General features: G+C 45.7%; 1 long non-coding RNA gene across 4 annotated transcripts in view; it reads left to right on the top strand.

Annotated features, from left to right (window-relative positions):
- LOC123993120 overlaps positions 1-15,607 on the top strand; it is a 211,473-nt gene that overhangs the window by 5,861 nt on the left and 190,005 nt on the right. For all 4 annotated transcript variants that reach the window (XR_006831367.1, XR_006831366.1, XR_006831368.1 and 1 more), the window contains exon 3: positions 1,447-1,552. This is a non-coding gene — a long non-coding RNA (uncharacterized LOC123993120). The remainder of the gene's footprint in view (positions 1-1,446; positions 1,553-15,607) is intronic.

Here is a 15,607-nt window from a genome sequence, read left to right as displayed (position 1 = left end):
GTGAGTATTTGGTGCGGGAGAGAAACAAATAGAAAGAGAATAGTTAATAATGAATATTACTCAAACTGTTTCAGAGTCAGACAAGCCCCCCTCAAATGTACATACTCTCCCACCAATGATCGTTGCTTCACACTATCAATCAGAGCGCCATTTGAGCAACGCCAGTGTTTACAAAACAGAATAGCGTTTGTTCCACACCGCTGTCAGAAGCCCCAGCTGAGGAGCTCCATGGCTGCAGCCCCTGCTGACTGCAGCCCCTGCTGACTGCAGCCCCTGCTGACTGCAGCCCTTGCTTACTGCAGCCCCTGCTGACTTCAGCCCTTGCTTACTGCAGCCCCTGCTGACTGCAGCCCTAGCTTACTGCAACCCCTGCTGACTGCAGCCCTTGTTTACTGCAGCCCCTGCTGACTGCAGCCCCTGCTGACTGCAGCCCTTGCTTACTGCAGCCCCTGCTGACTGCAGCCCTAGCTGACTGCAGCCCTTGTTTACTGCAGCCCCTGCTGACTGCAGCCCTTGCTTACTGCAGCCCCTGCTGACTGCAGCCCCTGCTGACTGCAGCCCCTGCTGACTGCAGCCCCTGCTGACTGCAGCCCCTGCTGACTGCAGCCCCTGCTGACTGCAGCCCTTGCTTACTGCAGTTCCTGCTGACTGTAGCCCTAGCTTACTGCAACCCCTGCTGACTGCAGCCCTTGTTTACTGCAGCCCCTGCTGACTGCAGCCCTTGCTTACTGCAGCCCTTGCTTACTGCAGCCCCTGCTGACTGCAGCCCCTGCTGACTGCAGCCCCTGCTGACTGCAGCCCTTGCTGACTGCATCCCCTGCTTACTGCAGCCCTTGCTGACTGCAGCCCCTGCTGACTGCATCCCCTGCTTACTGCAGCCCTTGCTTACTGTAGCCCCTGCTGACTGCAGCCCTTGCTTACTACAGCCCCTGCTGACTGCAGCCCTTGCTTACTGCAGCCCCTGCTGACTGCAGCCCTTGCTTACTGCAGCCCCTGCTGACTGCAGCCCTTGCTTACTGCAGCCCTTGCTTACTGCAGCCCCTGCTGACTGCAGCCCCGCCAAGGCTGCAGCAGCGTGTCTGTTAGCACCACTTTGGTCCAAAACAACCAAGATACGTTGTTAAGAGAGCAAGGCTTGATGATTCGATGAACAGCCACTGGCACTTCTTGGGGGCTAGGTATGGAAAGTAATAAGGGAATGATTTGATTACTGAAATTAACAACGCAACAAATTAGGATTGTGAGGGATATATATTTATGTATGAGATGGGACTGGGAGACATGTCTTCTCTGTTACTCAGTCTAACGTGTTGTGAAAGACTGGTAAGAACACAGAGAATGAGAGAGGATCTACTGCTTGGGGAGGAAGCACAGGGGAGAGGGTGTGAAGGGCTGAGCCAGGGGGTTGATATGTGGTGTGTGTGTGTGTGTGTCTGTGTGTGTCAGACGCAGGCGGCGGTCCAACAGCAGCTCGTCCCGAAGGAGGAGGGAGTGGAGATGGAGACCGAGGCAGGACCAACCGCTCCCATAGGACATGCAGCCGAACCCGCAGGTATGATGGGGACTGAGGTAGTGGGGATGGGGGGACTTGGTAGGAGGAGAGAAGGGCTCAAGTGGGTTTACAGTGGAATTACTGTGGTTTTGTGGGTATGATGTTTGCCAGTAGCAGGTGCTGGCTATCAATAGGTACCTGACTACCACACACACGCCACACTCTACTCTCTCCAGCGTACGCATACTCTGTGTTTGTCCCTGATTTTTGGCTCAATTTCACAATGATCATGATTGGTTCCAGCAACCACACTCTGAATGTTGCCATTTTGCTTGCTGTTTACAGCAAAACATACTCAAACAAAAAAAAAAACATTTGCAGGGACTTGGTGTGCATTTGCATGCGTGCACGTGTGTGCACGATAGTGTGTGTGGGTATGTATGTGCCAGCCAAGCAGGCAGCAGCAGCTCAGTGTGGTTTGTTTGCTGTGGTGGTGAATGCCATTATCACATGGCAGGCTGTCATTAAAGAGACTGTGACTCTTTCACTACTGGGACAGCTAATGACACACGCAAACTCTCTCTCTCTCTCTGTCTCTCTCTCTGTCTCTCTGTCTTTGTATCTGTCTCTGTGTCACTGTCATTGGTTGGCTGGGAGACACATAATGGGGGAGGCTCTATGCATGGTTGTCCATGTCATTAACCACTCTGCTGTTTAAATCTGTTTTTTCTCATTTTTAATTGTGCATAAGGCCCCTTGTTTACTTGTTTTATGGCTACAGGGAAGAATTGACAAACCATTTTAGTCACAAAGGAGCGGTTTCATATATTCATTAGGTTCGATGAGATGGCGGTGATTAAGGAAACTGGTGACAGAGACTTTGGACTGTCAGAGCTAGCAGGGGAGCCTAATTGGGTGGAGGTGCCCTTCTTACATGGAGAATGACATTGTTTATACATATGTACACATGCACCACTGCCAAACCACAGCTGTTCTTTTGTGACGCTCCGCCAACGACAGCGTTGATTACAACAACACCTCCCCCCAAACCAAACAGGCATTAAAGCCGGTCTCACATGAAAGTAGTAGGGAGATTTGGAATTACAGTCGATGGTATCTCTGTGTTAACAAATGAAGCAATGCGATTAAAGAGGGAAGCCTCCTGTAATCGGCTTAAGCAGAGCTGTGAGGGGGGTGGAGGGGGCACTGCAACCTGAATGTTAAGTGGGGAACACGTTTCATAATTTCTGTTTCGACAATGGCCAATCTGCAGCGAGGCCAGTCCATCAGGGCAAACGCACCTGCAGCAAGCTACGGACCGTTTTACCTGTGGTATTTCCTTAGTACACGAGTTGCTATTAGCGCAAACTGCAACAATTCATACCTGTTGGGTTCACTGAATGAAGCAAGGGGAAACTCATGAAAGTTATAAGAAAATGTCAGGGTTTGCAGTGTATATGGATTCGATGGCAGATTGCACACCACTGATTGTGGGAAGTATCGCAAATAGGCCTATAACGTTCCCGATTATTATCAATAGTCGACATCATCTATCTGCTGCATCTGCCATATCTGTGTATCTCATGCAAGTTGAACCCAACCTCTAAACACAGTCAGTGGTGTTGCAGGGTAGACAATATGCATACATACTGGGGGTTCTGCTGCCTGGGGGAGGGTGATGGGGGGGGGTGTTCGTGTCACAGTCCCACCAAGCCTCCTAGTGTGTGTGAGCTAAGTGGAACAGGTTGCCATGGTCTGGGCTGCTATCTGTCACTGTCGTGTTAAAAGGGTTTGGGTCGAGGCTACCTGATAAATCAGAGGTGGATTGAGTGGACAGGGCCCCTGTGATTGATACGCTGACAGGATATGAGGCGCTCGCAGCACCAGAACCCGGGACGCCCGCGTGGCATGAGATATAGAATATGAGAGAGGGGGAAGAAAAAGGATGGGAGGAATGAGGGATATTATTCAGAGGAATGAGAATAATAACAGCTGCATGGAAATATTACAGGGGAGAAGATTAGGACAGTTGGCTGGGTCGGGTAGGGGGTTATTACCTTCTTTAGAATCTTTTATGTATAAACACCAAATCTATATAGGAAATAAGAATAATGCTCTATGAAGCTCTTATGTGTTTACTATTCCAGAGCGACTCCCTCTTTCTTTTTGCAATCAGAAAATTATTTGAAGAGAGGAGATTTTCCCCCATCACCCCAGAGGCGGCCAATCAACCCGCCCGAAATGTGTAGCAGATTATCCATTAGTCATTAATGTTTATTCCCTTTGATCAGAGGAGTCAGATCCCCCAGCCAACGTTATATGGAGAGGTGTCATGGCTCAGTTCACCGCTCCGGCTCCAGTGCACTGGGGATGGCTAGGCACCGAGCACACGTCTATCTGAACTCAACGAAACCCGCTCCAACAAAGACAACACGGTTAAGAATTACGGAGGGATCACAGGAACATTTTTAGGGGAAGTTTGTGAAGTTAGGGGGTCGAAGGATGGGGGGTAGGAGAGTCACAGGTTAAAGCCATGGCCGTCTGACAGTCAGTCAGCGTTAAGGTTCAGTGGCAGGTTCACAGGAGAGAGATGGAGGCCATCATCGCGTTACTAATCCACCACTTGACCTCAAACACCAGACGTCACACACGCACGCACGCACGCACACACACAAAGATGCTTACATCTCTCTCATTAATATTTCAGAGGCATGTTCCGTTTGGGGGCCATAGTGCTTGTGTAAGGGTTTAGCCCAGATAACTGCCGAGCGGTTAGATCAGTGTGATTGTCATCTGCATCAAGCGGAGGGCCCCTAATTATCATGCCCTCCTCCCATAAGGATAGTAAACTCATCTAGAAAACACTATCGCTCCAATCAGGCGCTCTGGAGCAAGTAGGAGCAACTAGGACTGCGCTACAGTGCAGGTTGGGGTAGTGTGTGTGTGTGCCTAGCTGTGAGGTTTCAGAATGGGAAACCCTCTCGTTGGCGTAGTAGTCGCTTGCTTCGGCACGCCGTTGGAAGATCACACAAGGCGTGAGTGATGGCCCAATATTTATTTCGCACAGCAATTTTCTGGTGTAATGAAATGAGGTGCTGGGCGTCCGCAGTACATCTGCTTGATGGCTTTTCCTGACTGCGCCGAGCTAGGGGCCCGTGCAAGGTCACCAAGTGTAGAGAGGAGGAAGGTTGGTGCAGGGGGATGAGAATCAGGCCTTTTTGAGAGAGAAAACCCCCCCTCTGGTCCTCAACGTTTCCACAGTATCTGGTTCACCCATCAGCCCTCAGGTGGCGTTGGTGTGGGGGGTTGGGTGTGGGAAGTGTGTCAGGTGGGTCTGGGCCTAGCGGAGTGCTATGGGGATCTGATCCGAGTGTGCTTGTCGCGGACATGACAACCCAAATCTGCTTTTCTACCCCAAAGCGCAAAGAGCTTGACAATAGGATGTAGAAGAAGAAAGATGGTGAATTCTTATAGTGTTGAAGAAAGGAAAACAAGATGAGTACCTGTTAGAGCAGAAAATAACAACACGTGTTGTTTTGTTACATCACAGTTTTTCTACTGTCAGCGGTGAGTGTGTAGCCTAACCTGTTTAAGTGTGTGTGTTTGAATGCTGCTTACAGGGCAACCCGCTCCTCTATATACAGTGGGGAGAACAAGTATTTGATACACTGCCGATTTTGCAGGTTTTCCTACTTACAAAGCATGTAGAGGTCTGTAATTTTTTTATCATAGGTACACTTCAACTGTGAGAGACGGATACTGAAACAAAAATCCAGAAAATCACATTATGATTTTAAAGTAATTAATTTGTATTTTATTGCATGACATAAGTATTTGATCACCTACCAACCAGTAAGAATTCCGTCTCTCACGGACCTGTTAGTTTTTCTTTAAGAAGCCCTCCTGTTCTCCACTTATTACCTGTATGAACTGCACCTGTTTGAACTCGTTACCTGTATAAAAGAACCTGTCCACACACTCAATCAACCAGACTCCAACCTCTCCACAATGGCCAAGAACAGAGAGTTGTGTAAGGACATCAGGGATAAAATTATAGACCTGCACAAGGCTGGGATGGGCTACAGGACAATAGGCAAGCAGCTTGGTGAGAAGGCAACAACTGATGGCGCAATTAATTGAAAATGGAAGAAGTTCAAGATGATGGTCAATCACCCTCGGTCTGGGGCTCCATGCAAGATCTCACCTCGTGGGGCATCAATGATCATGAGGAAGGTGAGGGATCAGCCCAGAACTACACGGCAGGACCTGGTCAATGACCTGAAGAGAGCTGGGACCACAGTCTCAAAGAAAAACATTAGTATCACACTACACCATCATGGATTAAAATCCTGCAGCGCACGCAAGGTCCCCCTGCTCAAGCCAGCGCATGTCCAGGCCCGTCTGAAGTTTGCCAATGACCATCTGGATGATCCAGAGGACGAATGGGAGAAGGTAATGTGGTCTGATGAGACAAAAATAGAGCTTTTTGGTCTAAACTCCACTCGCCGTGTTTGGAGGAAGAAGAAGGATGAGTACAACCCCAAGAGCACCATCCCAACCGTGAAGCATGGAGGTGGAAACATCATTCTTTGGGGATGCTTTTCTGCAAAGGGGACAGGACGACTGCACCGTATTGAGGGGAGGATGGATGGGGCCATGTATCGCGAGATCTTGGCCAACAAACTCCTTCCCTCAGTAAGAGCATTGAAGATGGGTCGTGGCTGGGTCTTCCAGCATGACAACGACCCGAAACACACAGCCAGGGCAACTAAGGAGTAGCTCCGTAAGAAGCATCTCAAGGTCCTGGAGTGGCCTAGCCAGTCTCCAGACCTGAACGCAATAGAAAATCTTCGGAGGGAGCTCAAAGTCCGACAGCCCCAAAACCTGAAGGATCTGGAGAAGGTCTGTATGGAGGAGTGGGCCAAAATCCCTGCTGCAGTGTGTGCAAACCTGGTCAAGAACTACAGGAAACGTATGATCTTTGTAATTGCAAACAGGTTTCTGTACCAAATATTAAGTACGGCTTTTCTGATGTATCAAATACTTATGTCATGCAATAAAATGCAAATTAATTACTTAAAAATCATACAATGTGATTTTCTGGATTTTTGTTTTAGATTCCGTCTCTCACAGTTGAAGTGTACCTATGATAAAAAATGTTGGTTTAAACTGAACGATGACCCGGGATGCTTGTGGTGCGTGCTCTTTACTTCATACAAATCAACATGCTTCCAGTTTGGAAGATTTGATGTGCTTTTTCAGAGGTTTTTCCCCACTGCATCCAGTCTTTTTTTATTTATCCCCTTTAAAGGCCAGTCAAGCGCTGCTCGCTGCTTTGTTGTCAGAAACCTTTATTTACCAAAGAGAGGAGTAAGTGACTGACACGGACGGAGCCTTTCATCCCTGGTTCGCCGCGAGGCACGGTTCCCCTCTCCTGCCAAACCCCCCGTCCACCACGTCCACCCACCCTCCTCCAGGCACACATTCAGTACCAGCCCCCAGCCACACTCCCCTGGGTGGGAACCTAGCCGAGTCTGTCCTGCCGCTAAACAAACACACACACAATCGCATGTACACACATGAGCACTTGTATACAGACAGAGAGACAGACAGACACTCACACACAAGGCTTTGTGATAGCCCCAATGCAATAATCCGATATGCCAACGTTTTGGAGTAGACAGGTTTAATGGTTAATTCGTTTTTACATTTTCCTAATAAAAAATGGATCTGTTTTAAATATATATATTTCAGTTCAGAAAACATTACGTGTTTTTTATTTATTTTTACACTGACCCTATTGTGTGTCATTCAAGTAAAAAACAACCTTGCCACAGGAAACTCAGTCGGTGTTTGAGCATCTTATAGCAACCACCGAAGATTAACGAGCTCGACGAGATGTTCTTCTGAATTCATCCCGTGTCAGAAACGATGGCCGATTGGTCCGTCAAACAGCAATGGCACCTGAATGCAAATTGTGAAGAAAACCATGACGACAATGTCTTTTAACCACCCATCATTACCCATCAGATTGCTTGAGCTCTGTAAATATTAGGGGCCGTTGTTCTGCCTTGACCTCGCTCGCACCACTCTCGTCTATTGTATTTATTGTCCAGAGGCTTTCGCTTTGACTGGGCCTTTCAGTTCTCTCTCAGTTCTTCATGGCTGGCCCTCTGGCCTTCAAAGCCAGAGCTCAGGATTCTGCCTTCACTGTGTGGTACTAGCAGCTATCTACCTGTTTTAAGGATTCCACAAAATGTCTTTAAACCGTCAGTCCACATTTGGACCGGTTTGGAGAAAGATGGCAGCAGCTCCTAATACACAATGTATGTTAATTTCATCACGCCGAAAAAAGCTCGCCCGTTTGTCCCTGGACGTGTGATAGAGAGGAGAGCGAGAGAGACAGAAAATGTGTGAGAGAGAGATAGACAGACAGAGAGAGACTCTTTGCCCTGGTATCGGAAATCTGAATACAAAATGAATCTCTCCCTTTCCTACTTTTCTCCTCCATTTAAGCTTCTTGAAGTTCTTCCAAATTGGGTTTTAAATGCCAATTAGGAGGTTGAATGTAGTAAAATAAAAGCAAATGCAACCAGAATGGCCTCACCTTCTGGCTGGTTAGGCTTCTGAGAGAGACGCTGAACCTTTGGCTCCGAGCGCGGCTTTGAGAAAAATATCCTGCCTAATGAACACATTAATTAGAACCATAACTATTTATAAGATGATAATTAGAAACGAAGGGAGGTAAACTGGGCTTTTCCTGCAATTAATGGAGGATTAATTACTGGAGGTAATGAAGTGGATTTTTGAAACGCATTAAGGTGAAGTACAGAGATGTGCAGACGCTTTGTGATCAGTGGCATAATTATTTAGGCGGCTGTTTGAATCTCGGCTCACTGCATCGTTATATATGCACTTAAAAAGACTTGCCACCAAAATGACTGCCTAATTATTTCTAATTGGCAGGCCCGTGTGTTGTCATTGAGCTGTTTGGAGCGAGTGGCGGCAGAACCCTGGGTTTAATGACGCTGTGTGGGGAAAGTGAAGGGGAGAAGGTGGCACCTTGCGCCACAGCCCAGTCTGGCCTCGCCCTCCCCCCGTGCCTCTCACTCCCGACGGGGTCTCACCGATGCGCCTCTGTCTGACTCGGGAGGTCACCCATCAAGTAGCCGACCGGAAAATAAATAAAAAAATAAATAAAAAAAGTTTTTTTATTTTTTAAATTCAGCACTTTTCAGGTTTTTCTTTTTCCCTTAATGAATGGCCATGGCTTCCTCTCAATTAAGCAGAGAGGAACGGCCACCGGGGTCTACCCTCCTCCTCCGCCTCCCCCAGCACCTCCACACATTTCTGCAGCCGTATGGTACGCTACACACGCTGCTCCGTTCAATAGCCATTTTCTGTGACTTAACGTACATTCCCGAGGTCCCCTATGGAAACCTAGGCCCAGAGCCACAGCCACAGATTGGGCTCTTTACCAGGTACCAACATCCTACTTATGACTCACTGACAGCTTTGTTTGAATACTTAGCAGAACATGTCTCCCCTAGGCTAGGCCTAACCGTAGACGACAATTGAGGCTAGTTGTTATAATTGATACAAATTCATGTGCTTATATTTCCAGTTTGTCTCTTTGTGTGTGTCTGCATGCCTGTGTGTGCATGCCTGTATGTTCGTGCATACATTTATGGGTGTGTGCGTGCTAAGCAGAGCCATGTGCACTGGCCTGTCAGATGAACCACTGTCACCCCCTCCTCCACCCTCACCAGAACAGAACAGCCGGCAAGCAAATTGTGGACTAATGGAATCTCCCAGGCAGGCTGCACTTGTCTTCTACCCGTGCACAGGCAGGGGGAAATGTGGTTTCATTTATCCATCTAATAATTGAACTGTAAAAAAAAGGATGGCAAAATGAAAAAATTAAATCGGGATCATGTGCTTATTGACTGAAGTCCGGACACTCTTTGAAAAGTAATGAAACACTTTCTCAACTTGCTTGAGTTTTGAAGATTATATTTCTTTCTTTCTTTTCCTTCGTTCTGTCCGTCCGGCTGGGGGCGTCCCATGATGGAGCTCCTGGCCAAGTCGGAAACACAAAGAGGAAGTGGGGAAATGTATCACCTGTCAACGTGGCCACCCTGCCTCCCTGTGATTGGTTGGAGGAGTGCGTTGGAGTACCTTAGCGCTTCTTCTCAGGAGCAGTAGATTCCTCAGGAGACTCCTGGCTCTCTCTCTGGTGGGTGGCTCTCGCTTGCTCGCTCTCTCTTTTTCGCTCCCCCCCGGCCCAGGGAAATATTAGAGTAGGGTTTCCCATACTCTGTCCTCGTGACCCCAAGGCGTGCACATTACATTTTTTTTGCCCTAGCACTACACAGCTGATTCAACTAATCATCAATCTTTGATCATTTGAATCAGCTGTGTAGTGTTAAGGCCAAAAACAAAACGTGCACCCCTTGGGGTTACGGGGACAGAGTTTGGGAAACACTGGAGTAGAGTGTTCTGCCCTTCTGCCCATGTCTGCACTGTTTAATCACTATTAACCTATCAAGTGGGTCCTCATTTTCACTGCCCATGCCTTTCACTGCAGGATTGGGGTCAATTCAATGTGAGGTCAATTCAGTATCCATTCATTCAGTCAATTCAAGAGGTTGAATTGAAAGTCCAATTCAAGCATTGAGAAGTGCCATCAGGTTTCAATGAGGATCTGAAATTTTGTTCAAATCTTGTATTTTCTTCCTTCCCATTCTTGAATTGGAATTTAATTATTTTTTCCCAAATCCCTGAATTGATACAGAATTGAGCCCACCATCCCTGCAGCACTATTAGCCTGACCCCTATCAGGTCCTTCCCAGTATAACTTCCCCTGCAGATAACACGCAGGATGTTGTGTAGGCTATTGCAGCGATAGTGGCGTGTTACAGTGGTCAAGCTCACAACAAGGTTATCATCAGCAGTGAATCGCAGCATTGGAATAACTGGACTATCAGGGCCAATCATACGCAGTTTAATAAATGTTTTACAGTTGTCTTGGAATATGACATTTGTCATTTTTGCTTATGTTACCCAGCTGAACACTGAGAAGGGAAGGAGGCAGTCAAAGCTTCGTCGGTGAATAGTGTGTGTGCGCGTGGATTTAAGGGACCTGATATAGAGCAATGAGCCCCATAGTTATTGGGCTGTCAGCAATCGGCTGCACTGTGTGGTACGGCCTGATGAAAACCCATCAGTTAGAGAGCTGTCTCATAAGAAACCCCAGATTGATCAGTAATAAAATGTGATATCTGTGGGCATCTGTTTTTTTGTTTTTTGACATCAGACAATTTTATGTTGCGCAGCGACAGATGTCGCAGAGGAGAAGTTTTCTCTGAACATGTTTTTTTGTTGAGAGGGAGACACTTTGTTCTCAACATCAGCTCGGAATGTATTTCTGAAAAAATACAATTGAAATCCTCTCTCTCGCTCTCTCTCTCTCTCTCACACACACACACACATCAAACTTTCGTTTCACTCTGTCGGAGTAAAACTAAATAGTTTGGTGGTTTTACGAGGCGATATTTCAGATGCACTTATTTGTTTAATTAAGTGTAGTTTCCCCCTCCGAGGTGGAATGCGTGTCTGCTTTGTGTCGCCCATTCTTTTCCCTCCCTTTTACAGTGAGCCCACATGTTTCGTCTCAGCGTTTATGATTTTTCTTTTACCGCAGTTGTGAGGTTCCCTAAATCACTTAAGCGCGCACGGCATAACCGTCTACATTTAAACAGTAAAACACTGTTATGGTAAGGGCCTCAGATCTTCCACCACTTCATAAATACACATGTATAAAAAAGTAGGGGAAAAACCTCCCCATCATCTTGCCCCTATGAGCACACCTGCTAATTAGGAACAGGTTGTGTCTGAAGAGCGGCTGTCTGAGTAGTCCGCCTCTCCCTCTCCCCTTCTCTCCTTCTCTCTCTCTCCAACCGGCGCAGATGGAGCCACACTCAACTATGTGTTGCAATGAAACAACAAAATGACTCTCCTCTCACATACCAAACTCAACATGACTAATTGTCAAACCCAACATTATATACACACAGTTAAGGTTTGACACTGAAACGTCTGCGTGTCCGACAATTCCTCTGTCTGCTGCAACCAAGATAAAAGGAAACCACATGAAAAATCCAAAACTTTTGTCCCTAGGCCTGTTGCGGTGACCGTATTACCGCCACACCGACGGTCACGAGGCATGAAGGCAGTCAAATTCCACGTGACGGTTTAGTCACGGTAATTAGGCTTCTCCATGCTCTGATGCTGCTCATGGTCGTTAGTAGCCTCCCAAACGTGCTAAGTGTCTGGTACTCAGCGCTCTATTGTCCCTCTAATCACTCTGACATCAATGCAAATGTGATGGAAAATCTAATCAAGCACTTCATGAGAGCCCATGAGCTCATGTTGCGCGACATTTCTATAGGCTACAGTACCTTGCAAAAGTATTCATCCCCCTTGGCGTTTTTCCTATTTTGTTGTGTTACGACCTGTAATTTAAATAGATTTTTATTTGGATTTCATGTAATGGACATACACAAAATAGTCCGAATTGGTGAAGTGAATGAAAAAAATGACCTGTTAAAAAAATTCTAACAAATGAATAACTAAAAGGTGATGTGTGCATATGTATTCAACACCTTTGCTATGAAGCCCATAAATAAGATCCGGTGCAACCAATTACATTCAGAAGTCACATAATTTAGTTAAATAAAGTCTACCTGTGTGCAGTTTAAGTGTTACATGATCTGTCATATGATCTCAGTATACATACACCTGTTCTGAAAGGCCCCAGAGTCTGCAACACCACTAAGCAAGGGGCACCACCAAGCAAGCAGCACCATGAAGAACAAGGAGCTCTCCTCACAGGTCAGGGACAAAGTTGTGGAGAAGTACAGATCAGGGTTGGGTTCTAAAAATATATCAAACTATGAACATCCCACGAAGCACCATTTAAATCCGTTATTAAAAAGGGAAAAAAATATGGCACCACAACAAACCTGCCAGGAGAGGGCTGCCCACCAAAACCCAGGCAAGGAGGGCATTATTCAGAGGGGTAACAAAGAGACCAAATATAACCCTGAAGGAGCTGCAAAGCTCCACAGCTGAGATTGGAGTATCTGTCCATAGGACCAATTTAAGCCTTACACTCCTCAGAGCTGGGCTTTACAGAAGAGTGGCCAGAAAAAAGCCATTGCTTAAAGAAAAAAATAAGCAAACACTTTTGGTGATCGCCAAAAGGCATGTGGGAGACTCCCCAAACATATGGAAGAAGGTACTCTGGTCAGATGAGACACAAATGTAGCTTTTTGGTCATCAAGGAAAACGCTATGTCTGGCGCAAACCGACACCTCTCATCACCCCGAGAACATCATCCCCAAAGTGAAGCATGGTGGTGGCAGCATCATGCTTTGGGGATGTTTTTCATTGGCAGGGACTGGGAAACTGGTCAAAATTGAAGGAATGATGGATGGTGCTAAATACAGGGGAATTCTTGAGGGAAACCTGTTTCACTCTTCCAGAGATTTGAGACTGGGATGGAGGTTCACCTTCCAGCAGAACAATGACCCTAAGCATACTGCTAAAGCAACACAAAGATGCAAGTTTAACGTTTGGGGAAGATAATTCTCACCATAAAAATGCACCTTTTATAATAAAAGCATTACATGCCTAATCGCATTTGCTGTCACTTTTGATAATGGTGTTTTCCACTAATGGAACATTCCCGCTTGTAGCCAACTGCCATGTGTGCATTGGTGCGCTTGTAATGTCAAGAAATAGCCAAATAGTTCATCAACATTTTAAGCTCAACGTACTGATCTGTTCCGTCAGCCACATTGCTTAAAAAAAGTTATTTTTTGATGCTAGTGGTTGTATTCATTTGGGATCGATTGCACCCCACAGCTGTCCCAGACATTGTTTGGAATATTTATTTCTGGCACAGAATAGAATTGATTGACTTTTGTGCTATGGGGATAGCAGATTGACGTAGGCTAATGTTTTTGCCATTTGTTAGGCCTACACATCTTGTTGGCTGATGAAAAGTAAATGTGGACAGTTCTTCCAATTTCTTCATTATGCACCTCGGAATTGGATCAGGACGGGCACAGTTGGCTCACCGATGTGTCTGTCTTCATTGTAGCCTGTGAGTGAGAGGCGCTTCAGATAGCTCGGTACTCAGGGAGAAGGGCATAGATTTTATTTGGTGTGCATTACGGAAAAAAGTGGTTGCTGCCGTGAAATTCAAGGCATTATCAAGTGCTTGTCAAATTGTGAATGAGACTGATAAAGTGTGTACAACCTGCACAAAAAACAAGAGGAGCTCATACCTTTTCAAACTACTTTTTTCAAATCATCATTAGAGTCGCATCATGCTGCCTTACAATGCATTAAAAATCAAAACATATAGCCCAGCGTCTGTAGAATAACTAAAGTTACATGAATAACTCGAAATTAGCATATAGGAGTCCCTATTTCTTTGTTAACTGCTCAACAGAGAATAGCCGCATGTGCGCACTCCCTCAAATCGTTTGGAGAAAATATCCTTTCTATTTTATTCAGCTCTGTTCAATTGTATTCTTCATACTATAAAATAATGCCACAGAATTCTAAGCAAATCTTGTCTGCTAAATGAACAAGTGTAGCCCTCAGCCATTTGGCATAGTTAGATCAGGACCCAACATAAGGACAACTCAGAGTATGCTGTTCTGTTCTTCTGAAATAGACTACAGTTTCGTCATATCATGTTTCTTTAGACCTGTCTAAAAGAAATGATGGATTTATTGTGAAGGTGTAGGCTATAGTACATAGATTTATTGTGAAGGTGCAGGTTATATTACATGGATTTATTGTGAAGGTGTAGGTTATATTACATGGATTTATTGTGAAGGTGTAGGCTATATTACATATATTTATTGTGAAGGTGTAGGCTATATTACATGGATTTATTGTGAAGGTGTAGGTTATATTACATGGATTTATTGTGAAGGTGTAGGCTATATAACATATATTTATTCTGAAGGTGTAGGCTATATTACATGGATTTATTGTGAAGGTGTAGGTTATATTACATGGATTTATTGTGAAGTTGTAGGCTATATTACATATATTTATTGTGAAGGTGTAGGCTATATTACATAGATTTATTGTGAAGGTGTAGGTTATATTACATGGATTTATTGTGAAGGCGTAGGCTATATTACATGGATTTATTGTGAAGGTGTAGGTTATATTACATGGATTTATTGTGAAGGTGTAGGCTATATTACATGGATTAATGTTTTAAAATGTAGATGTTCCAAAGGTCAGCATCAGTGGCTTGTAGGCTATGTGTGGAAGCCAGGAGATGCTAAGTGTGTCTGCGAATTAATGGTCAATTAACGTGAGACCGACAGTTATTTGCTTGCTGACTAAATTTTGTGACCGCAACAGCCCCGTTTGCCCCCCAAAAACGTGACTATTTTTTGGGGAGTAAACCCAAATGTAGAAAAATAAGAAAACAAATGAGTTGTTGAATGACTAGCTCTGGCGAAATGAGTTGAGTTAGTGAGTTAGCACCTCGTCTCGGGGTTTGACCTCCACTTGACGCTGTGTTTGGGTTCAGTGGCTGAACAGTCGCTCCATCACGCCTTTCGCCTCCAGCTGCTGAAGGGCGCCGTAGTGGGCCGCAATGCCAGGGGTCACCAGACAGGCCAGTTTAGGATTGCGTTGTCGTCGGTGAGTGACAGTGGGCACATGGTGCCAGCAAGGCTAGCTCGGAGGTGAACCACGCCGATGAAGATTTCATTCAATTTTGTTACTCTCGTAGAAGTACATTTTTCTCATTTGTATTTTTTTTTAACCAGTTAGCAATGTGGGTTCATGTAGATCTAAGCAGCCTTTGAAGGCCTTTGAACTTGGCTAAATTATTTGACCTATGGCTGTGCGGGTGGGCTTAAATGGGTGCCGATTTCTTTTCCTCAAGCCCAGCAGACTGTCGGACAGTTGTCAGCTGTGAGCGAATTTAAAGTAAACTGACGATTATGGCAGATATAGATATTTACTGTCTCCTTTCATGGTTTTGAGGGGGAAGGAGGAAGATCAACTTAATGG

Source organism: Oncorhynchus gorbuscha, linkage group LG13 (genome assembly GCF_021184085.1).
Source record: "Oncorhynchus gorbuscha isolate QuinsamMale2020 ecotype Even-year linkage group LG13, OgorEven_v1.0, whole genome shotgun sequence".
NCBI classification, from domain to species: Eukaryota; Metazoa; Chordata; class Actinopteri; order Salmoniformes; family Salmonidae; genus Oncorhynchus; species Oncorhynchus gorbuscha.
The sequence above is the reverse complement of the archived record's forward strand: the minus strand, read 5'-3'. Positions and strand labels throughout refer to the sequence as shown.